At 44.3% G+C, this 23,976-nt stretch overlaps 1 long non-coding RNA gene across 1 annotated transcript in view; it reads left to right on the plus strand.

Moving 5' to 3' along the window:
• The window catches only part of LOC137561527 (uncharacterized), a 122,848-nt gene that overhangs the window by 97,506 nt on the left and 1,366 nt on the right, over nucleotides 1–23,976 (plus strand). The gene's annotated exons all lie outside the window — the stretch shown is intronic.

A 23,976-nucleotide genomic window follows, 5' to 3' on the forward strand; every position in this document is an offset into this window, starting at 1 on the left:
GTGAGTGGAACGCCCAACTTCCCTGCAAACTCGGAACTCATAAAATTAGCCGCTGAGCCTGAATCAATAAAGGCGTCTGTGGCTTCAGATTTGTCCCCCCATGTAATCGTACATGGAAGGAGCAAACGTTTATCTTTTAAGGGTATGAGTCGGGCGCCTAGGGTGTTACCCCTTACAACTCCTAGGCAGTAGCGTTTCCCGGCTTATTAGGGCAGTTTCGTACCCTATGCCCTCCTTCAGCACAGTACAGACAGAGTTGCTCCGTCATTCTCCGTCTTCACTCCACCTGGGTCAATTTTGACCGAACGATCTGCATCGGCTCAGGAGGAGGCAGGACCGGAGAAGATGAGGCAGAGGAGGATGGTGTTACCAAGGGTGCAGCGGGAGGCGCCGCGTAAGATGTGTACCTGACACGATGACTTCCCCTGGTCTGTCTCTGATGGCGCAGCCTGCGGTCGATACGAATGGCCGACGAGATGGCCTCATCGACTGTCTTGGGCTCGGGCTGGCTCAACATTAAATCGGAAACCTCATCCGACAACCCAGACAGAAAACAGTCCGAGAGGGCATAGGTGTCCCACCTGGCCGTGACTGACCACCTCCTAAATTCCGCTGCATAATCTTCGACTGGACCCTTGCCCTGCCGTAAAAGCTTGAGTTTCCGCTCAGAGGTCGCGGCAAGGTCTGGGTCATCGTAGATTACTGCCATGGCTTTAAAAAATTCCTCTACAGAGGTAAGAGCTGTGTCTCCGAGAGGTAGGCTATACGCCCAGGTCTGGGAATCGCCAGGTAATAAAGTTTTAATAAACGTGATTCTCTGGGTCTCAGTACCAGAGGATCGGAGTCTTAATTCAAAATAGGATAACACTCTACTCCTAAAATTGCGGAAGTCAGATCTGTGGCCTGAAAACCTCTCGGGTACGGGCATCCATATATCAACGCTAGGAGGGGATCGCACCTCATCCACTGAATTCTGGAGGGTTTGTACAGAGCCTGACAAAGCCTCAATCAATGCTTTGTGTTCACCCAGCACTCGATTAACGTTATCCACCAAAGTGGCAAGCTCCCCCAGAGGACCAGTGCGTGCGTCCATTTTGGTTATGGTCTGGCGTTCTGTAACGATCGGTGTAACACAGAGAGGATCTGATTACCGGTGATCTGCAGTATCACTGGAAATACAGATATATACCTGATTATTGATGATCTGCAGTATCACCGATAATCAGATATACAAGCTAACCTCTGGACACCTGAGTAGAGTGTTTGGTGCAAACAGTAATAATGAGAGGACTGGGCCTCAGAGCAGTAAGGAGTACTGCCCAATTCCTTCTGGACTCTCCCGGAGGGAGGAGTCAGGCTGAGAGAAGGAGTGACAGAACGAGAGTGACACTCTAAAGGAAGTGTCACTATCAGGACTGGGAACCGCCTCTAACAGTAAGGTCGGTTCTCGAGGTCGGACAGATCAGGTCGTAACCACACGGACAGACAAGGTACAGATTCAGAAGGCAAAGGCGGAGTCTAAGGTACAGGCAGGGTTCGGCAAAAGGGTATCAGAAATATCGGGGTACAAAAATCAGAAGGCAGATGCAGAGTCTATGGACGAGCCGGGGTTCGACAACAGAGTAACAGAATGACAAAGTACAGGATCAGAGTTCAGGAGAATGGTCAGGCAGGCAGAAGGTCATAACAGATAATCACAATCAAACTAGTACTTTAAGCTATCAACAGAATCTAGCTAAGTGTAGGATTACAGCTCCAGCTGGTCCCGGCACACTTAAGGATCTGACTAAGGTCTGAGTGCTACCACGTTGTGTTCGCAACGCCAGACAACCAGCAACTGAACAGCCGGCAGTATATATACACAGGCATCATCCCAGCACCTCCTTAAGGGCTGGACCAATTAGGAGTGGAGCCAGAGTCAGCTGACCAGCCTGCTCAGCTGACTCATTTCTGGGTGTCATAAAATCCCTGCCTCAGTGCGCGCGCGCGCGTCACCCTAAACCTAGAGGGACTATGAGTCCCAGCCACACCAGCACTGTCTCTGCCAGCTGCGGGAGCCGTCGCACTGCACACGGCGGCTTCTCCGCATTCGCCGCAGTTCTCGCGGCATGCGACGGCTTCTCCATGCTGCGCCGCCATGCCGGACGCGGAAGCAGCCGCTCTGCTCTGAGAGCAAGCGGCTGCCTTTCCGTGTTTTCTCACACATCCCCACCAAACTGCAGATGAGAGCTGTGTCTAATCAACTTACATTGTGTCCCCCTCTAGTGTTTATACAGTGTGTGTATGTTTATGTATGTATGTATCTGTGTGTTACTACTGTGTGCGCACAGCATATGTAACTGGAAACTATTGCAAACTGAAGGAGATGAGGGATGCACACATTGACATCTGTGCCTTGGGTGGTAGTAAGCCTTATCCTGGTACAGCTAAAGAGCATTGGGCTCTTCCCCACTTTTGCTCAGTAAGAAGTGGTGGAAATATGATAGAGAAGGTAGTGTTATGAGTGATCTAGTTCCCCCCAGATATTGTTGGTTAGATTGCCACCACCCAAGGATGAACAAGTACAGCAGTCTTTTTGCAGATCACTTATTTATTTACACAGGTGGTTAACCACATATGTCACTATGACGTAAAAATAAGTATCTCCTTCCTGCAAAATCTTAGATAACACTGTTTATTTATCTCTGACCAGATGACATCACTACAGAGTTGTAAAATAATGACAGCAAACCCCTCTCCTCCTCCCAGGGAATTAAATGGCAGAGTTAATTAGTAAACAAGTGTAAAATACACATTCCAGGAGCAGACAGTAGCAGCTTGTATACATTACTTAATTGTTACATCTAATACATTATCAAAATAAATGAACTGTTTAAAGAGACACTGAAGCGAAAAAAAAATTATGATATTATGATTTGTATGTGTAGCACAGCTAAGAAATAAAACATTACGATCAGATACATCAGTGTAATTGTTTCCAGTACAGGAAGAGTCCAGTTGTTATCTCTATGCAAAAAAGCCATTAATCTCTACGACTTTCAAAGTCGTGGAGAGGGCTGTCTTCTGACTTTTATTATCTCAACTGTAAGTGAACAGTTTTCTTTTTATCTGCTAGAGGGGAGGTCATTAGTTCACAGACTGCTCTGAAAGAATCATTTTGAATGCAGAGTGTTGTGTAATCTGCACATATTAGAGAATGATGCAATGTTAGAAAACACACTGTATACCTGAAAATAAAAATATGAGAATATTTTCTTTGCTGCTAATCTTCTAGTAATTATTCATAGTACACAACCAATTTTTTTTTCGCTTCAGTGTCTCTTTAAATAAACAGGAGGGATAGACAAATAAAATGTGTGGGTTCAATGTACAATAGAAATGTTTATCTCAAAGCTATGATGTATGAAAGTGGATACATTGTGTTTTTTTTCACTTTTTTCCTTATTTTCTTTTTAAAATTCATAGAAAATAAGGTAATAACAAATATCAGCCACGAAAAGCCTTATTTGTCCTGAAAAGAACAATATATAGATCATTTAGTTGTGATAATTATTGATAAAGTTATTGCCAAAGTAATCACAGCTGAGCTGAGCTGTAAAAATTACCAAGGCAGTGAAGTGGTTAAACTAATGAAAATCACACACTGGATTAAAATCTATTAACTGAAATAAACACAAAAAACTAAACACATATACACAAGCCAGTTTTTAAGAATTAAATATGTTTAAAGAGACACTGAAGCGAAAAAAAATATATGATATAGTGAATTGGTTGCGTACTATGAATAATTACTAGAAGATTAGCAGCAAAGAAAATATTCTCATATTTTTATTTTCAGGTATATAGTGTTTTTTCTAACATTGCATCACTCTATAATATGTGCAGATTACACAACACTCAACATTCAAAATGAGTCTTTCAGAGCAGTCTGTGAAGTAATGAACTCTCCTCTAGCAGAGGAAAAGTAAACTGTTCAATTACAGTTGAGATAATAAAAGTCAGATAACAGCCCTCTCCACGACGACTAAGTTAGTCGGAGAGCTTAAAGCAGTATTGTCACCATAAAAATCAAATTTCAACAGCAACTGGTCTGAGTGTATTAAGTGATAAAGATGCTAATCCTGCATTCAAAACTTTGAAAAAGTTTTCTGCTGTTATGATTTGGAGTTATCATATACCTTAGGAGCACTGGCTCTTTAGTAGTCGGTGCCAAAGAATTGCATGCTGGGGGTTCTTTTTATCTATAATATATTCCTTCTCTTACCTTTATTTCCCTGCCTGCTGTTTACCTGAAACCTAATCTCCTAATCACTTGTGTTTACAAGCAAGGCTGAGGTGACTCAGCGATTGGAGGAGACAAGAAAAAAGTAAAGGGCAGAAATGACATCACGAGTTAGCCTTTACTGTGGGCAAAAGACATGGCCCCCACCAGGAACAGAATTCTCGTCATTTACTATATAACATTCACTGAAATCAAAACGTGGACAGTACAATACATGTGTTATGGAAGTAGATCAAGTATTTATCTACTTATATATGTGTTTTTTTCCCTGGAATAGTATGGCTGATCCTACTGCTTTAATAGCTTTTTTGCATAGAGATAACAACTGGAGTTTCTCAACTCTTCCTGTACTGGAAACAATTAGACTGATGTATCTGATCTTAATCGTTTTTTTCTTAGCTGTACTACACATACAAATCATAATATCATCATTTTTTTTTCGCTTCAGTGTCTCTTTAAGTCCCACATTACTGCATAATCCATGTCTGCCTTAGATGGTTTTCAGCCTAAGCAGCCATTCAGGACCACCTCTGCCGAGAATCTAGCATGTTTACAGTGCCTCCCAACTGTAAGGATCTGCATATGCAGATTCTTATCAAGACAATGCAGCAATGAGAGATCACTTCTATGGAAATACTGAGGTCTGCAAAGGTTGAATTTGAAGGTGAAAATTTTTCACCTTCAAATTCAACCTTTGCAGACCTCAGTATTTCCATAGAAGTGATCTCTCATTGCTGCATTGTCTTGATAAATGTTTTATTTACAAGGTGCAATTTACATATATACATACATACACCAATGATATACATGCAATCGTCCAATCTGAGCACAGTGTACCGATAACCCAGACACTATATACACAACAAGTATGCAGGACAAGATTACACAGAGCATGATATGTACAAACAGACAATTGTACAGTAGCAATGATTATATATATATATATATATATATATATATATATATATATATATATATATATATATATATACAGAACGTTACAGTATATCTATCTATACTGTATATATATGTATATATATATATATAGATATGTATATATACAGTATATATATATATATATATATATATATATATATATATATATATATATATATATATATATATATATACAGATGCAAGACACGGATTGCCATATGTACAATAGCAACACACTGGACATGGAACATACAAACTGGCAATCGTAGAACAGCAAAGATATATACACAGATATACAGATAACAACAACAATCTCAATACACAGTAGAATAGTCAAACAAGGCAGCCAATATCAATAACCAGGAGATCAAAAGCAGCACAGGGAGTAGCAAGAGAGTAGTCAGACAGACATGGATTGATACAATGAGATCAGTAAGTTCAAGAGGCAAGGCAAGGGGCTAGGAGCAAGATGTAACCAGTGCACAGGCCTAACAGCACAGAAGTGCCCAGCAACGTCTTTCTGCTAGCCACAGTCTTAGGGCCCTTTTCCACCAGCGCATTTGCGCTGGCTGAATCGCAAAAACGCAAACCGCTAGCGATTTTACAATCGCTACGGTTTGCTTTTTAACATAGGAATCGCGGTAGGTCATTTCCACTACCGCGATTCGTTTTTGTCAGGAACGCGAACGCGCGGCGGAGCGATATTTGCCGCGATTTTGCTATGCAGTGCATAGCATAGCAAAATCGCGGCGGCGAACGTCGGGGAATCGCCGGTAATTGCTATTCAGCAATCGCTAGCGTTCAGCGTGAATGCTAGCGACTGCAGGTGGAAAAGGGCCCTAAAATAGAGCAAGCTGGTCATATGACTCCTTCAAGTGTTCACAGAGCTCCCTCTGCAGATCAGTCCAGAAATTACAGAGCATCAAACAATAATAGAGACCCCTGCTGGTGGACAGCGGAAGTTCATGCCAAGTCCAAAATTCACCACCAACAGGATTCTCACAGCATGACACCAACCCTTCCCGATGCATGGGCAAGAAATCTGGGCTGCTGGATCATTGCATCCAGGTCCTGGCTATCTCCATTGTTTTCCTTACATACCCCTCCTGCTCTGTGCTGCTCTGCCATCCTCCTCGCATCATCTCCCCCTCCAATAGCAACAGAACTCATCTCTGGGCTATAGGCTAGCATCGCCACTGTAAGGTATTGAGCCCTGAACTGTTAACCGAGGGTTCATCTATTTTTCAATTTTCACTTGTTCTGTCATCCTCTGTCTTCAGAGGCAATGAGCTGTATGAGTTCCTCTTCTCTTATCAGTGAAGGCAGCTGGTAAACCAAAACACCTGCCACAGATCCACAGCATTGACTTTAAATGATCCATTTATGGTGAATGATGTAACTTGGGGCTCTTGTGGAATTTTCTGACTGAAAATAATTACACTTTTAAAAAATCATTGTACCGCACCACCAGAGACTCCAATGATTAAGAATGCAGGCTGTCAGTCAAAAGGGAAGTAGCCACTAGCCAGTGGAGAGAAGTGGCATCCCAGATACAAAAACAACTATATTTCTGTCAACATTGGGGGTACTTTGGGGATCCCCCTGGTAAATGAGAAATGCTCAGTGATAATTGCAACGTTTAGGTGTAATTTCATTGCTCCTTTAATGGAATGACAAGTCAGCCGCTTCTATCAAGGTAAACGTTAAAGTTAAATGATCTTTGCAGACCCCTTAAGGGAAGTTGGGTCTAAAATACCGAATGCAGTATTTTCCAGACAAGATTTTATTTTACCGCAAAGCCTTTTATGAATTGACCCCATTGTGTATTTATTTTTATTTACATAGACTCCACATAGTCATTAAAATAAAACACTTGTAAAAAAAATACAATTACGTTAGTTAGTTACCTTCAGAGACTCAGCTTTTTAAATATGCATGTCATGAGGGTATTTTACTCTTATTTTTGCAAATAAGGACTCGTGATTATTGATATAGTAAAAAAAAAAACCACAAAATGGAAAAAATACACCTTTTTTTTCCAAATAAAATATTGTCACCATTGATTGTACTAGGGACATAATTTAAATATTGTAATAACCGGGACAAATGAGCAAATAAAATGTGTGCAGTATATCTATAGTATCTATAGATTTGATGCAAAGCAGCGTTATTAAAACTATAATAACTGAAACTAAGAAATAATTATTTTTTTTCGAGTTATTCCATTTAAAAATGCATTTAGAAAAAATACTGTAATACTGAGCAAAAAGTACTGCCCACAGAAAGCCTAATTTGTCTCTAAAAAAAATGTATAGACCATTTAGCTGTGATAAGTATATAAAGTTATTGGTGAATGAATGGGAGGAGTGTGATATGTGAAAATTGCTCTGGTTTTTAAAGAAGAACTATTAGCTAAAAAATGCCCCCCACCCAAAACACATATGTAAGTAGATAAATACTTGCTCTACTTACATAACAGATGTATTGTAGTGTCCACATTTTTATTCCTGTGTTTTATAAATTCTAAAGTTAGATGACTCCTGTTCCTGGCAGGGGCCATCTTGTGTGCTCTGGCTGGATCCACCCCCCCCCCCCCGCATCCCCCTCCTCCCCGCACTGTTTCTGTGCACAGCAGGGAGGAAAAAAGGCAGCAGCCACAGACTCACCTGCTAATGGATCCAAGCGCTGCAGTTCCAATGTATTCTCTGCACTACCACCGGAGGCAGTGCAGAGAGTATAGAAGGATACTGCAGTGCCTGGTACCATTATTCAGGAACTCTGTGTGCGCCGCCTTTATCCTTCCCCGATGTTCAGTGCAGAGAAGAAAGAGAATCTGGCTGCAGTGGGCGGCAGAAGGACTGAGGTGGGCGCTGACATGCTACTGGAGGAGGGGGGCAGAGGACAGTGACAGTAGATAGCCTCTGGACCCCCTCCCTGCGCTCTTACAGAGGCTGGACTGGAGAGAAGGGGAGACCAAGGCGACCAATCAAAGACCAGAGAAGTGAGTGACAGAGGCATCAGCCAATCAGGCTGATTCAGCATGCCTGTCACTTCTGTTCTGCGGTCGTGCGTACGCTCTTAGAGCCTGGGAGGTCATGAGGAGAGAAACATAAAAAAAAAAGTAAGAATGATTTTAAACTTTTAAATTGCCTGATTAACATCCTTTTTACTTATATATCAGCCTGCAATGTAGAACTAATTGTGTTTTTTAATGCTAACAGTTACTCTTTAAGGGAAAAAAACCTGTGGTGGCAAAATGGTTAAATTAAAATATCACCTTTTTACACTTTCTGTTCACAAAGTTCATATCTTTATTTTAACTAGTATTATGTGTACTTTGAATACATATCATTATTATATTTACAGTGGTGTACTATACATGTGGCATTTTATGCTGCATCTATTTATTTGCTGTATGCAATTATTTTGTTTTTATTTTGTATGTTATTTGCATACGCACATCCAATTTTGATTGCCCAATTTTACCACTTCCATGTAGTATGAGGGCCAACAAATTTTAAGAACTATGAACACATTGTGTAGATGAGCTCTCATACTACATGGAATTGGTGAAGTTGGCAGATCGATAGATGTGTGTATGTTTCATTGGTCCTTTTTTCATCTTTTTCCTAATTTGCAGTAACATTTTCACAATTCTGCATCATTGTAGAATTATTTGCATATGTCAAGTAGAGAGTTGATGCTGGCCAACGTTTGTTCTAAACGTTTTTAGACATCTGTGGCAAAGGAATAGGGGGAACCAAAAGTGCCTATAGATGTCAACAGCAGGTAAAATTTGTTTTGTACTAAAACGCCTTTAGAAGTCCATAGCCTGTGGATGCGGAAACACATAAATGCTTATAGACTGGTGACAGTCTAAGGGTTAATACAGCCCCCTGAGTGATGCGGTCATTTTTTCCAGGTGCAAGTATTGAGCGCCCTTGTGCACTTGTGGTCCTCTACAGTGTTATTCGGAATAATACACATTTAGTACACTGATGTTCTAAGCAAGGAAGTAGAAGTGGAGTTATGATGATGCATGCTTGTCTGCAATAAAACCTTGTCCCCAGCAATGGATTACAATCAAATGGGTCCCTAGGTAAGATAGTAGTTTTTGTCCCATGCTGATGGTCACCTGGCTTTTTGTAGTTAGATTTGGTGGTGGATAGCATCCACTAGGCGCCTAGACTTTCTCCAGACCCTAGACAACTGCCTAGAATTGCCCTGTGGATGATCCAGCTCTGCTTGCCCCCCTATCTTGGAGTGCTACTACTATGAAAGTGGATAATCCAGGGATGCCACTCAGTGCTTGTCCACCAACCTTACCTACATGTGCACCTGTAGTGATGAGCAAGAACATGCAGGGGCCACAGAGGGGACCCTGAGAAGGGTCAGTAATGTTGCTCAGAAGTAGAGATGTCGCGAACCTCCGATTTTCGGTTCGCTAACACCGTTCGCGAACTTCCGCGGAAGGTTCGGTTTGCAGAAAAGTTTGCGAACCGCAATAGACTTCAATGGGGAGGCGAACTTTGAAAAATAGAAAAAATTATGTTGGCCACAAAAGTGATGCAAAACATGTTTCAAGGGGTCTAACACCTGGAGGGGGGCATGGCGGAGTGGGATACAAGGCCAAAGCCCCGGGGAAAAATCTGGATTTGATCCAAAGCAGCGTTTTAAGGGCAGAAATCACATTGAATGCTAAATTGCAGGCCTAAAGTGCTTTAAAACATCTTGCATGTGTATATATCAATCAGGGAGTGTAATTAGAGTTCTGCTTCACACTGACACACCAAACTCACTGTGTAACGCACCACAAACAGCTGTTTGCGTAGTGACGGCCGTGCTGGACTGGTGCGCACCATGGCGAGAGTGTAGGTCGTGGCGGTTTTCAAGCCCATATGTCGCCGGGCTGTGGTAGCTCAATGATAGAACAACAGTGACTGTCCAGCTGATCAAATTTGGTCTGACCACAATGAAGCAACGACCTTATTATCTTTTGTGTGCCACCCCCACCCGAGACACTCAAATAGCCGGCGGTAATTGCTTCATTGAGATACGCAAGCCCCTTCACCGCGGCAAGGTAATGATCACGAAGGGGGATGGGCACATGTACATGCCTTTTGTTTTTTTGTTGCAGCCGCCCGCATTGCAGCCAGAAACATTAGGCAGGCATGTACACGCACCAGAAAAATTAGTGTAGCGGCCGCTGCTAGCAGCGGCCTTAAAAATTCAGGAATCCGCCTAGAGTCCTGGACCCTGTTGGCAAGTGGCCTGCAGGCAGAGATGCTGTGTGTGGGGACTGACTTAGTCTTCGGTCGTGCAGTAGTCCTCTGTGATCCATGCCTCATTCATTTTGATAAAGGCCAGGTACTGAACACTGTCATGACTTAGGCGACTTCTCTTTTCAGTGACAATGCCTCCAGCTGCACTGAAGGTCTTTTCTGACAGGACGCTTGCGGCAGGGCAAGAGAGAAGTTGTATGGCAAATTGGGACAACTCTGGCCACAGGTCAAGCCTGCGCAACCAGTAGTCCAAGGGTTCATCATCGCTGCTCGCAGTGTCTACATCCACACTCAAGGCCAGGTAGTTGGCTACCTGCCGGTCCAGGCGTTGGTGGAGGGTGGATCCGGAAGGACTATGGCGAGGAGTTGGACTAAAGAATGTCCGCATGTCCGACATCACCTCGAGATCGCTGGAGCGTCCTGTCCTTGCCTGCGAGGACTTGGGAGGAGGAGGATTACTGCCAGTGGTACCTTTATTGCGTTGTGCTGCCACATCACCCTTAAACGAATTGTAAAGCATCATTGACAGCTTGTTCTGCAAGTGTTGCATCCTTTCCGCCTTGTGTTGAGTTGGTAACAGGTCCACCACTTTGTGCCTGTACCGAGGTTCTAGTAGCGTGGCCACCCAGTACAAGTCATTCCCCTTGAGTTTTTTGATAAGGGAGTCCCTCAACAGGCTGGACAACATGAAAGAGGCCATCTGCACAAAGCTGGATGCAGACTTACTCTCCATCTCCTCTTGCTCTTCCTCAGTGACGGCATGCAACTCCTCTTCCTCCCCCCAGCCACGAACAATACCACGGGAACGTGGAGCAGCAGAAGCCCCCTGTGACGGCTGCCGCAGTTGTTCTTCTTCTGCCGCCTCTTCCTCCTCAACAGAAACACCTTCCTCATCATCATCATCAGAGTCTGACTCCTCTCCTTCCCCACACGACTCCTCTTCTTCCTCCTCCTCCCCCCTCTGTGCTGCTGCAGGTGTTGAGGAAACCTCTGGTTCGGATGAAAATCGCTCCCACTATTTCTCCTGCAGTAACTGTTCTCGTTCATGCTCCTCCACAGCTGTATCCACCACACTACGCATGGCATGCTCCAGGAAGTAAGCGTAGGGGATCAAGTCGCTGATGGTGCCCTCAGCACAACTCACCAGTTTGGTCACCTCCTCAAAGGGCTCCATGACCCTGCATGCATTTCGCATTTTGTCCAGTTGTTGGGCCACAACATCCCCATCTTCCCAGATTGTGTCCTTGTACTGTAATTATACAGGTACTGGGTGACGGCTTTTTCCTGGTCTAGCAGGCGAGAGAACATGAGCAGGGTGGAATTCCAGCGAGTCGGGCTATCGCAAATCAGGCGTCTCTCCGGCAAGTTGTTTCTACGCTGAATGTCCGCAAAGCGTGCCATGGCCGTGTAAGATCGCCTGAAATGCCTACACAACTTCCTGGCCTGTTTCAGGACGTCCTCTAAGCCTGGGTACTTGGACACAAATCTTTGCACGACCAGATTCAGCACATGTGCCATGCATGGTACATGTGTCAGCTTTCCCAAATTCAAAGAGGAATTGAGATTGCTGCCGTTGTCACACACCACGTTGCTGATCTCCAGCTTGTGCGGGGTCAGCCATTGCTCCACCTGTTTGTTAAGAGCAGCCAGGAGAGCTGCTCCAGTGTGACTCTCCGCTTTCAGGCAAGACATGTCTAAGACTGTGTGACACCGTCGTACCTGGCATGCAGCATAGGCCCTAGGGTGCGGGGCTGTGAAGCTGGAGAGGAGATCGCGGCACCAGCCAAGGAGGATGAGGAGGATGACGACAGCGAAGAGGATGTAGCAGGTGGAGAGGAGGTGGCAGGAGGCCTGCCTGCAAGCCGTGGAGGTGTGACAAGTCAGTCCACTGCGCAGCCACGTACTACCTGCTTGCTGCCATCGGTCACCAGGTTGACCCAATGGGATGTGTACGTAATGTAGCGGCCCTGCCCGTGCTTGGCAGACCAGGCATCTGTGGTAAGGTGGACCCTTGACCCAACGCTCTTCGCAATAGATGACACCACTTGCCTCTCAACTGCACGGTACAGTTTGGGTATGGCCTTTTGTGAAAAATAATTGCGGCCTGGTATCTTCCACTGGCCACAAACTTACGGAAAGCCTCTGACTCCACCAGCTTGTATGGTAATAGGGGGCGAGCTAATAGTTCCGCCACGCCAGCTGTCAGACGTGGGGCAAGAGGGTCCTTTACGGACAGCTGGGTACTGCTGTGGGCAGAGGAGAAGGAACCGCTCAAGGGCAGAGTCAGTGTGGAGGAGGGTGGCTGTGAAGGTGCAAGGGAGAAAGCAGATGAAGACGATCCCCCGGAAGGAGGAAGAGGAGAAGGAGGGTGGCTTGTCTTTTGGGTGCTGCTTTTCCTCAGGTGTTCTTGCCATAGCTGTTTGTGCCTTTTCTCCAGGTGCCTTCGTAAGGCACTTGTCCCTACGTGAGAGTTGGCCTTTACACGACTCAATTTTTGCTGGCAGAGAGAACATATGGCTTTGCTCCAATCTGAGACACACATGTAAAAAAATTTCCAAACTGCTGAGCCCCCCTGGGGTGATGGCACTACGGTGGCATCAGCAGCTGACGTTGAAGGGCATGTTGGCTGGGTGTCCATAGCTGGCGATACATGGCGCCGGACACTGCCCCAGCTGTTTCTGAGGACGAGCTCCCTCTGCTTCTATCATGGAGTCGTCTGCTCCTACTCCTCTCTGACTCCCCCTCTGAACTGTCCCCCTGGTCATCTCCTCTATTGGGAACATATGTGGCATCCGTATATTCGTCATCATAATCCTCCTGCCCAGCTTCGCTTTCCTCAGACACCTCCACAACTGCACCAACTTCAGGTGGTTCATCATCCCCCTCCTCACACGTTACGTCCATACTATCGCCACCTAACTCAGACGTATGAGGTGGTGTACCTGCACCTTCTTCTTGTTGTTGCAGTAGTGGCTGTGAATCATTGATTTCACCACCACCACCACCAAATAACTCCTGTGAAGTGTCAAATGCAGCGGATGTGGTGCTTGTACTAGCGCTGGTGGCACTGGCTGCGGGAGATGAGGTGTTCTGTGTTAAATACTCAACCATGTCCTCACAATTTTGGGAAATGATGGCACGTGCCTTCTTCTGAGCACTGTATTTTGGGCCAGGTCCGCACGAACTCACAGCAACACCACCTTGCAAAGACCTGCCGATGCCAGGTGGCCTTCCTCTGGGTCTGCCTCTACCTGGTTTGTCCACTTTGTCCATCTCGGGGGGATGCTAGGTATATGCAGTGAGCTGGGTTCACTCAACACAACAGGTAGTTATATGCAGTGAGCTGAGTTCACTCAACAGTAAAGGTAGTTTTATGCAGTGAGGTGGGTTCACTCAACACAACAGGTAGTTATATGCAGTGAGCTGGGTTCACTCAACACAACAGGTAGTTATATGCAGTGAGGTGGGTTCACGCAACACAACAGGTAGTTAGATGCAGTGAGCTGGGTTCACTCAACACAACAGGTAGTTAGATGCAGTGAGCTGGGTTCACTCAACACAACAGGTAGTTATATGCAGTGAGCTGGGTTCACTCAACACAACAGGTAGTTATATGCAGTGAGCTGGGTTCACTCAACACAACAGGTAGTTATATGCAGTGAGCTGGGTTCACTCAACACAACAGGTAGTTATAAGCAGTGAGGTGCGTTCACTCAACAGTAAAGGTAGTTATATGCAGTGAGGTGGGTTCACTGAACAGTAAAGGTAGTTATATGCAGTGAGGTGAGTTCACTGAACAGTAAAGGTAGTTATATGCAGTGAGTTGGGTTCACTCAACACAACAGGTAGTTATATGCAGTGAGGTTGGTTCACTCAACAGTAAAGGTAGTTATATGCAGTGAGCTGAGTTCACGGAACACAACAGGTAGTTAGATGCAGTGAGCTGGGTTCACTCAACACAACAGGTAGTTATATGCAGTGAGGTTGGTTCACTCAACACAACAGGTAGTTAGATGCAGTGAGCTGGGTTCACTCAACACAACAGGTAGTTATATGCAGTGAGCTGGGTTCACTCAACACAACAGGTAGTTATATGCAGTGAGGTGGATTCACTGAACAATAAAGGTAGTTATATGCAGTGAGGTTGGTTCACTCAACAGTAAAGGTAGTTATATGCAGTGAGGTGGGTTCACTCAACAGTAAAGGTAGTTATATGCAGTAAGGTGGGTTCACTCAACACAACAGGTAGTTAGATGCAGTGAGGTTGGTTCACTGAACAGTAAAGGTAGTTATATGCAGTGAGGTGGGTTCACTCAACAGTAAAGGTAGTTATATGCAGTGAGGTGGGTTAATTGAACAATAAAGGAAGTTATATGCAGTGAGGTGGGTTCACTCAACACAACAGGTAGTTATATGCAGTGAGCTGGGTTCACTCAACACAACAGGTAGTTATATGCAGTGAGGTGGGTTCACACAACACAACAGGTAGTTAGATGCAGTGAGCTGAGTTCACTCAACACAGCAGGTAGTTAGATGCAGTGAGCTGGGTTCACTCAACACAACAGGTAGTTAGATGCAATGAGCTGGGTTCACTCAACAGAAAGCTAGGTATATGCAGTGATGAGGTGGGTTAAGTAAACACAACAGGTACTGGGTATATGCAGTACTGGGTAGTACAATGTGCAGCTCCCTGTCACACACACAGGTAGTCACTGAATGTGCTGGGTTGCTGGCAGTGGCACACACAGTATGAATTAGCAAGCCTGTGTCTGCAACAAAAGTGTCAATTTGACACACACAAAAAAAAAAAAAAAAGGATTAGCTCTGAAAAGAGCTGTTGAGGAGTGCTATAAAAGCAATAATAATCAGCCAAGAGCAAGCTAAGCAGCTAAGAACCTAACTAATCTGTCCCTAGGAGAACAATCTGCAGCAGCTCGCCCTAGTCTGTCTAATAGCAGGCAGACGAGTGACTCCAATAGCCGGCGAGCCTGCCTTATATAAGGGGGGGGGGTGGGGCTCCAGGGCTTAGTGTAGCCTAAATGGCTACTGTGATGCTGACTGTGATGCAGAGGGTCAAAATTGACCCTCATAGTGCATTATGGGGCGAATCGAACTTCGCAAAAGTTCGCCTGGTCCAGGCGAACGCGAACCACCAAAGTTCGCCTGGAACCGTTCGCCGGCGAACCATTTGCTACACCTCTTCTCAGAAGCATCCTTATTGTCCAGTGACTTTTTTAATAGTTTTAGGTCCACTTTAATGTCTTTCCTTAGGTTTTAAAAAGGCAATGCTGACCCCGCCACCACCCAACCAAATCTCACCACCATTGGAAACTTCCTTGGCCAGATTAACCTCCCCACCATCACTGATCAACAAAAAATTACCCTAAACTCCCCAATCACTATCTCGGAAGTTCTAAATACAATACACAAATCAAAAGCACAAAAAGCCCCGGGCCCTGACGGGTTCTCCAATGAATATTACAAGACCTTCTCTACAATTTTAGCACCAAAGCTTACAGCCTTATTTAATAACTTCATTATACAGGGCCAAATACCTCCAGAATTCACCAAAGCAACCATCACGGTGATCCCAAAACCAGGGAAAGATGCCTCATCTCCCTCTAATTACCGCCCGATCTCCCTTTTGAACTGTGACCTTAAATTGTATTCTAAAATCCTAGCAAACCGTATATTTGATATACTACCAGATCTACTCCATATAGACCAAGTAGGGTTCACAAAAGGAAGACAAGCTGCAGATGGTACTCGTAAAGTTATTAACATTCTACACGCTCTAGAACCCGGGCGAAGGCCTGCTATCCTGCTAGCCTTAGATGCGGAGAAGGCCTTCGACCGGGTTCATTGGGGTTTTTTAGAACAAACGTTACTCAAATTCGGGTTTGAGGGGTCTTTCTTGAGAGCAATTTTAGCCCTATACCAGTCTCCTTCAGCACAGGTCAATGTGTCGGGGGTTCATCTCAAAACAATTCCCTATTACAAATGGTACGAGACAGGGATGCCCCCTATCTCCTCTAATTTTTGTTTTAATGATGGAGTCCCTATCTGAACATATAAGAGTTAACCCCAACATCCGAGGCATCCCTTTCTCCAGAATGGAACAGAAAATTAATCTGTTCGCAGATGACGTCCTACTTTCAATCTCAGACCCATTAACCGCCATCCCGCACATTTGCAATACACTTAAAGAGTTTTCGGAAGCCTCACTCTACAAAGTTAATGATAATAAGTCACTACTAATGGGAATAAACATCTCCTCCCCACTAAAAGATGAAATTTCAAAAATATCCCCTTTCCCATGGGCCAAACATACAATTACATACTTGGGGGTTAATATTCCTCCAAAAACGAGTGAACTCTACTCCAATAATTTCCTCCCTCTCTTAGGCCCCGTTCACACTTGCGGTTTTGTCAAAACCGCACCGGATGTCCGGACCGCACCGGAGCCGGACCGGACCTGATCCGTACGGTTCCTATCCGGATCCGGTCCGGATCCGGTCCGTTTGCATCCGGTTTCCGTGCGGTGTGAACACGGTTGCGGTCCGGATCCGGTTTCTTAAGGAGATACCATCCTGTAAATACCTGGGGTCTGGGAGGTCAGCAGAAGGGTCTGGGGTCATTGTTGGAGACAGGTGGACGTGTGGAGACCATCCGTGGATACAGAGACTGCAGTTGGGACTATGGATCCAGGCATTTTTTACTCGTAAACCTGGGAATTCTCTCCTTCCTGTTGTTCGCCTCCTCGTTATCAGACATCAGACATGTTGCTGCCAAAACGAGCTCCAGCATGAAATCGCTGCTGCCCCACTCTTTGAACGCTGGGCCCATGTGGTCCCCATCCAAAATGCATAGGAAGTGGGGTAGAACGTCCGGTTTTTGTAGCCAGTGTGTTGTGCGCTCTCCGGCTCTCATTGCTTTGTATTGGCCGGATGGTGCAGTCCGGCTCCGCTCCGGATACGGCTGCCGGAGGAGCCGGACCAAAAAATAGCGCATGTTGGAACGGACGCCGGAGTCCGGATCCGGTCCGGATCCGGTCCGGCTCCGGTCCGGCAGAACGGACGCATGTGAACGGACGCATAGGCTTTCATTGCTATTGCCGTGCGTCCGTTCCGTCCGTTCTGCAAGCGGTCCGGCTCCGGCACGGCGATTCCGGACGGCCACCGCTAATGTGAACCGGGCCTAATAGAGACCATCAAAGCTGAACTAGACCATTTAGCACAATATGAGTTTTCCCTCTCAGGCAAAATCGCTGCATACAAAATGTCAACATTCCCTAAGATCCTCTACTTTTTCAGGACGCTCCCCATCCCCCTTCACTATAAATTCTTCCACAGGCTCCGTAAGATAGTCCTTCAATATCTGTGGAAAAACAAAAAACATAGAATATCGTATCAAACCCTAACAACCCCCCCACATCAAGGAGGTTTTGGCCTGCCAGACCCCTTTTCTTACTACACAGCCTCAATCCTGGACATGTCAAAATACTGGTGGCCGGAATTCCTCGACAAAACATGGGTAACACTAGAAAGAGATCTAGCCGATATCCCCTTACTTGACTATGTCTATATCACTTGGGCATCTCAAACTCCCCCTAAAACCACACACCCAACTATCTCGGCAACGATTACAGCCTGGAACACCCGATGCAAAAAAAGTCAACCCAAGAAGGATCCAGCACCAGCCAACATTCCTATAACGATGCTAAAATCGCTAATTCCTAACTTTAACCCGCAATCCTGGTTAAAAGCCGACATCCTCTGGCTCAATAACTTGTTTGACCAGTCAACCCTAATCCCCTTCCCACACCTAAAATGGAAATATAAGCTTAAGGACCAAGAGACATTTAAATATTTACAGATCTCACACTTACACAAAAAAAATCCTATCAAAATTACACCCCTCCACAAGGAGGTTGGGGACCTAATTCACCCTCAACCCCGCCCTACCAAGGTTAAGGGCCAAATATCAGCCTGGTACAAACTGCTAAGCTCCCCCTCCGAAAACCCTCTTCAACGCTCAGCTCACACCTGGGATATAGATATGCAAACCCCGTTAACAGTGGAGCACCTCCAAAGAGCCTTAGCAGACTTAAAACGCTACTCAAAATGCATAACCCACTTAGAAACTTCAAAAAAAATAATGTTCAGCTGGTATATGACCCCCGCAAAGCTATCCAAATTCTCCCCCCAACGTTCCCCACTATGCTGGAGAAACTGTAATTCCCTGGGATCACTGCTACATATTCTGTGGGAATGTCCCCTCATTAAAGGATTTTGGTCCAAAATTTTCAAAATAATAACCATACTATCGGGACAAAACACTCCCCCCAACCTACCACTTGGACTCCTTCTAGTAGGTCTAGACTCATACCAAGCCCTCGAAAGACCAACTATCACCCACATTATATGTGCCGCTCGCCAGCTAATTCTATCTAATTGGGGCCACGACCATCTACCCACGTTAACCCAGCTCCGAAATCAGGTAGATATAAATTTAAACATGGAAGCCTTGTTTCTGAAACGCTCTCTTCCAGGGAGAACAACAGATCACCTTAAAATCCCGTGGGACAAAATCCTACCACAACTATCACTTAACTAATACTCTTGCAGTGTTGAGCACACTCTGGCAACTACCCCTCAAAATCTAGCTCTGGCCCTCCTACCCCCCCCCCCCTCCCCCCGTCTGGACAGGATAGAACAAACATACCGTGCTGTCAACCGTGTCAGTTTTTGAGAGACACGTCTTGGAACAGCTTAGCAACTACAACATTTAGGTTGACCAAACCTGGATTAGCTCTTACTTCATGAAGGTTCACCCTAGTGACACTAGCTCTGTATTCTCCGCCATTGTTGTATTCACGCATGTTTCTGTATTCATTTGATCAGTTAAACAGCAGGATATAGTTTTGTCCTGCTATGTGTGTGATGTTTTTATTTCTTTATTTCTATTTTATTTTATTTTATTTTATTCTATACTCAAGCTCATAGTATATGCTTTATACCATAAGCAAAAGTTTGTTAACTACTGTTTCAAAATATTCAATAAAAATTATTGAAACAAAAAAAAAAAAAGGCAATGCTGTGTTTTATATACATATTTATACAGAGTACTGGTACAAATAGCCTAGACACTTTCATTCATTGAGTGTTTTCAAAACAGTAACAATATCTCAACTACAATATGTCCAGGCAATGCGAATTCTGTGTGCTCAGAAAGGTGAAATTCAGAAAATGTTTCCCATTCATTTGGAAAAATATGCTACATTGGAACATTGCAGTTTACACCCTGCCCTGGTTTCCTACATTTTTCTTGCAGATAAGACAGTTAAAACTTAGCCCATTAATCCGTTTGATCAGTTACATTGTCTTGCTAATTAAAGACTAGTCTCATTTGCATACAAAATTTTCACTTAGGCAGCTTTGACTGCCTCAATCATCAAGTTCAACTTCAAAGACAGGATAAAAAAAAAATCTAGTTTTAACCCTTACTTCAGTTAGAGTAAAATTGCAGAGGACCTACCATTGTTATTTTATAATTGTAGCCCATGTCCTCAGTTCTTCTTTGATATTGGCAGTAATTACTGTGATTTTCTCTGAAAAAATATTAAAGCTCAGCTGTAGTTAAATATAAAAAAATAAAAATATAATTTAATTATATATTGAATAAAAATAACAAAACTTACTTTCAAAGTTACCTGTGATGGATTTTTTTTTAATGAAATAAGTTAAATTACTTCTAAAGTGATATAGAAAATAAAAAGTTAGACGCTTGCATCAGTAGTGCGTAGACTCTGGATAGAACAGAGGCTTTCTGTATCTCCTTACACCCGACCGTTCCAGTGCTGGGTCTCTCTAACCTTATTTGACTGGAGCCATAAGAATAAGAGTCTCCTGATCGTGCTCTCGGACGTGGATGAAGTTCTCCATAGTGGGTATGCATGGTAAGGTCCATGCATGCTCAGTAGAATGAAGCTGAGGAGGGTCGTTTAGCCCTGTACGGGAGTGCATGGCTAAATGACCCTCCTCAAACAGCAGGAAAAATAGAGATCGAAACACCGCGGTTGAGCAAACAACTGTAAATGCTGATAAACAATGATACCGGCACTGCGGCTGATGGTAAACGTTTAAATATCCATGTGAACCGGCCCTTAGGAACCCTTTGCTGGAACAGTGGGGTGTAAGAAGATACAGGAAGCTTCTCAACATTTTTAGAACATAGATCTTTTTATTTATAAAGGTGTTTGCTGAGTACCCCCTGTTTTGAATAACATTATCTTAAGTGCCCTTTCACACAAATGATTTGTATAGAAATGCTTTTCAAATAATCCTTTTTGCTTACAATTCACTAAAAATTAATTTATTCTGGCTGATTCAGGTAGGATTTATCGTTTTATTAGTCAAACAAACGCAATGAAATAGACTGACTTTAACAAGTTCAAGTACCCCTTGAAAGGAGCTCAAGTACCCCAAGGGGTATACATACCACTTGTGAGAACCTATGCTCTAGACCAGGGGTGTCAAACTCAATGACGTAAGGGGCCAAAATCTAAAACCTAGTCAAAGTCATCGGCCAAATTGTTTATTAACATGTAATTATTAACATGTATTGAACAGTCTCAAATTAAGTGGCGTAACTATAGCAACCACGGGTGACCTGCTCCTCCTCCTTCTGCAGAGTAGCACAGTGGAGCAGTTTAATATTTACCTGCCCCGGTGCTGCTTCAGCGAGTGCATTTGAATGCCAAGAGGGGGCTGCATGGTAATTTTGCTAAGAGGTCCCATAGGTTGTTGCTGCGCCCCACCTCAAACTGACAATATTTCAACCAGAAACAAAGTAGTTGGTGTGCGCCTATGGATGGGAAGTTAGTGTGTGGTTATTCTTTTACTGCTTACAATGATGCACATTTGAAGCACTGGAGGGCCACATAAAATTGCAAGAAGGGCCACATTCGGCCTGTGGGCCTTGTGTTTGACACCGGTGCTCTAGACTATCCAGAGTCTTCCTTCTACCGAGGCAAGTACGTAACTTGTTATTTTTAAATATTGCTTCAGGGCTACTTTAACATTAGAATCTTATCGAAATGGAACTCAACTATACCGCAATAAATAAATAAAAATCCAGTAGTCCTTTTCTTGACAGTCCTTATTGTGTATCAGCAGGGCCTACCAAATCAATGGCATCTAGTTGCCTTGCTGCTCATCAATCCTGCTGTTTTCTGTTTTAAAATGTACTTCCTGGTCAGTGTTTCTTTGGTTTTTAACCAGGGTTTATTCACCCTCACAGAGCAGGATCATCCACCAGGCAATCTAGGCATGGCCTAGTGGGTGTCAAGGAGCCCACCAGCCTTCTCTGACCTCTCTCCACTTCAGCTTACCAAAAGACCACAAGGGGGCCCCAAAATTACTATCTTGCCTAGAGCCCCTTTACATCTTAATCCATCTCTGCATCCTCAAAGTATGTCTGCAGCTCTGATAATCTGCAGACAATGGCAGTTCCTGGCAGCACTTGCACTGCCTGAACATCGCTGGTTGGACTGGCTATCACATACATAGCGCTGTAAGCCATGCTGTATGGGCCTTCCACTAATCAGGAAGTAGTGAGAGTAAGCGGTGCTGCAGACAGAGGAGCCCAGCAGCAAGTAATCATCACATGGAGCCTGGAAGGAGGTGAGTTGTTCCTAGGACTCGAAAGATTCCCAATGGCTATAGCGTAGATGTGGAGGGGTGGAGTTTGAGACAGCACCCATGTATAGAAGATGGCGTGCCCAAGCAGTCGGCCCTCCACACCACCAGAGCCGTCAAATGCAGAGAAACAAGTCTTGCAGACACCACCGATATAATTATAGCTTCTTTTATTGGTCACATCAGACAGTGCAGAGGGTACAACGACAGACCGCTGTTTAGAGCAATCTAGCTCTTTATCAAGTTGATGCAGTGTTTGACAACTTGATAAAGAGCTAGATTGCTCGAAACAGCGGTCTATCGTTGTACCCTCTGCACTGTCTGATGTGACCAATAAAAGAAGCTATAATTATATCGGTGGTGCCTGCAAGACTTGTTTCTCTGTAGATGTGGAGGGGGGAGCACGGGGGAAGGGGGAGGAGAAGTTGAACCCCCCTCATGAACATACTCGCGGCGCGGGGCCCCTTCAGGTGTGCGGGGCCTGAGGCGATTGCCCCTACTCACACCCCCCCCCCCAAAGGCGCCTCTGTTTGAATGATTAACGCAACGTTATATCACACATCAGTCTTACATGATCCCACCCCCCAGATTTAATAGAATCAATATGACTATTCTCAATATGTGCCCAAGATTGTCAATTTCCAGCTCCCTGGTTTTACCATTTGATTTTGGAGTGTTCACCAATAGTTTATTTTTGCTTGCTTGCAAAAATAGGGAAATATATTGGGAGTTTCTCTGATGAAAGTTTCCCTGTATGTACAAGAAAGGTTATGACAGAAACTTTATTTGCAGCCAGTAAGAAATTGCTTTGAAGTGCCTGGCTTCAGCCTGCCCCACAAGAGCTGATTGGACAAGAGGTAAGCCCCCCAAGTTCCATGCAATCTGGGATAAATGGCATGAACACTATATGGAGGTGACTATATGGTTCATATTGTCTATTCTCCCTATTAGAATAAACAGTATGACTGTAGATACTCTATGACAAGTGTGTGGCTCACATGGTAAATTGTAGCATTCATTGTTGATGCTCTTGATGCACGTGGTTAGTTTTGGTGGATACTGAGTCCTTTCTGTCCTATCTGAATGCAGCTTGGATGTTTAGACCCTATTGGTTTTGCTGTTATGTACTATATGTATTTAAATAAAGTTATGTGCAGTGTTGATGATGTAGAATGTAAAACAAGAAGGTAGACAATCGAGAGCCCCCAATCGTGTATTGTTGATAATACAATGTATATATGGTATGTAGTGAATAATACTCACATGTATGGGTTGCCAAGACCAGACAACCACTCAAAAAGCAAGAGGGGAGATTATGCCTGTCCCCACTCAGGCTAAGAAGTCGCTCTCCGTAGAACAAGAAAGAAGGGTGGTCACACCCATCCACCAGGTGGATAATTATCACTTAGACAATACAATACAGAGGTGCCAACAGAGTAAAAGATTCAAGTTAAAAAGGTATAAAATGAGGGGCAAGGGTGGACTTACCTCCCCGACAAAAACACAACTATTGTATGAGATCAAGAAAAACGGTATTTATTCTTACTCCAAAAACAGTTTGCAACGCTAGTGAAGCGCCTCTCTCAGCCAGATACCTTTTTAACTTGATACTTTTACTCTGTTGACGCCTCTGTATTGTATTGCCTTATGATGTAGAATGTCTACTTTGAAATAACTGATGCAATTGTGAATTGTCAATATCCTATTATATTATTATTAAAGAGGAACTCCATTGAAATTAATGTAATAAAAAAAAAGTGCTTCATTTTTACAATAA

This window comes from Hyperolius riggenbachi, chromosome 3, assembly GCF_040937935.1.
Source record: "Hyperolius riggenbachi isolate aHypRig1 chromosome 3, aHypRig1.pri, whole genome shotgun sequence".
NCBI classification, from domain to species: domain Eukaryota; kingdom Metazoa; phylum Chordata; class Amphibia; order Anura; family Hyperoliidae; genus Hyperolius; species Hyperolius riggenbachi.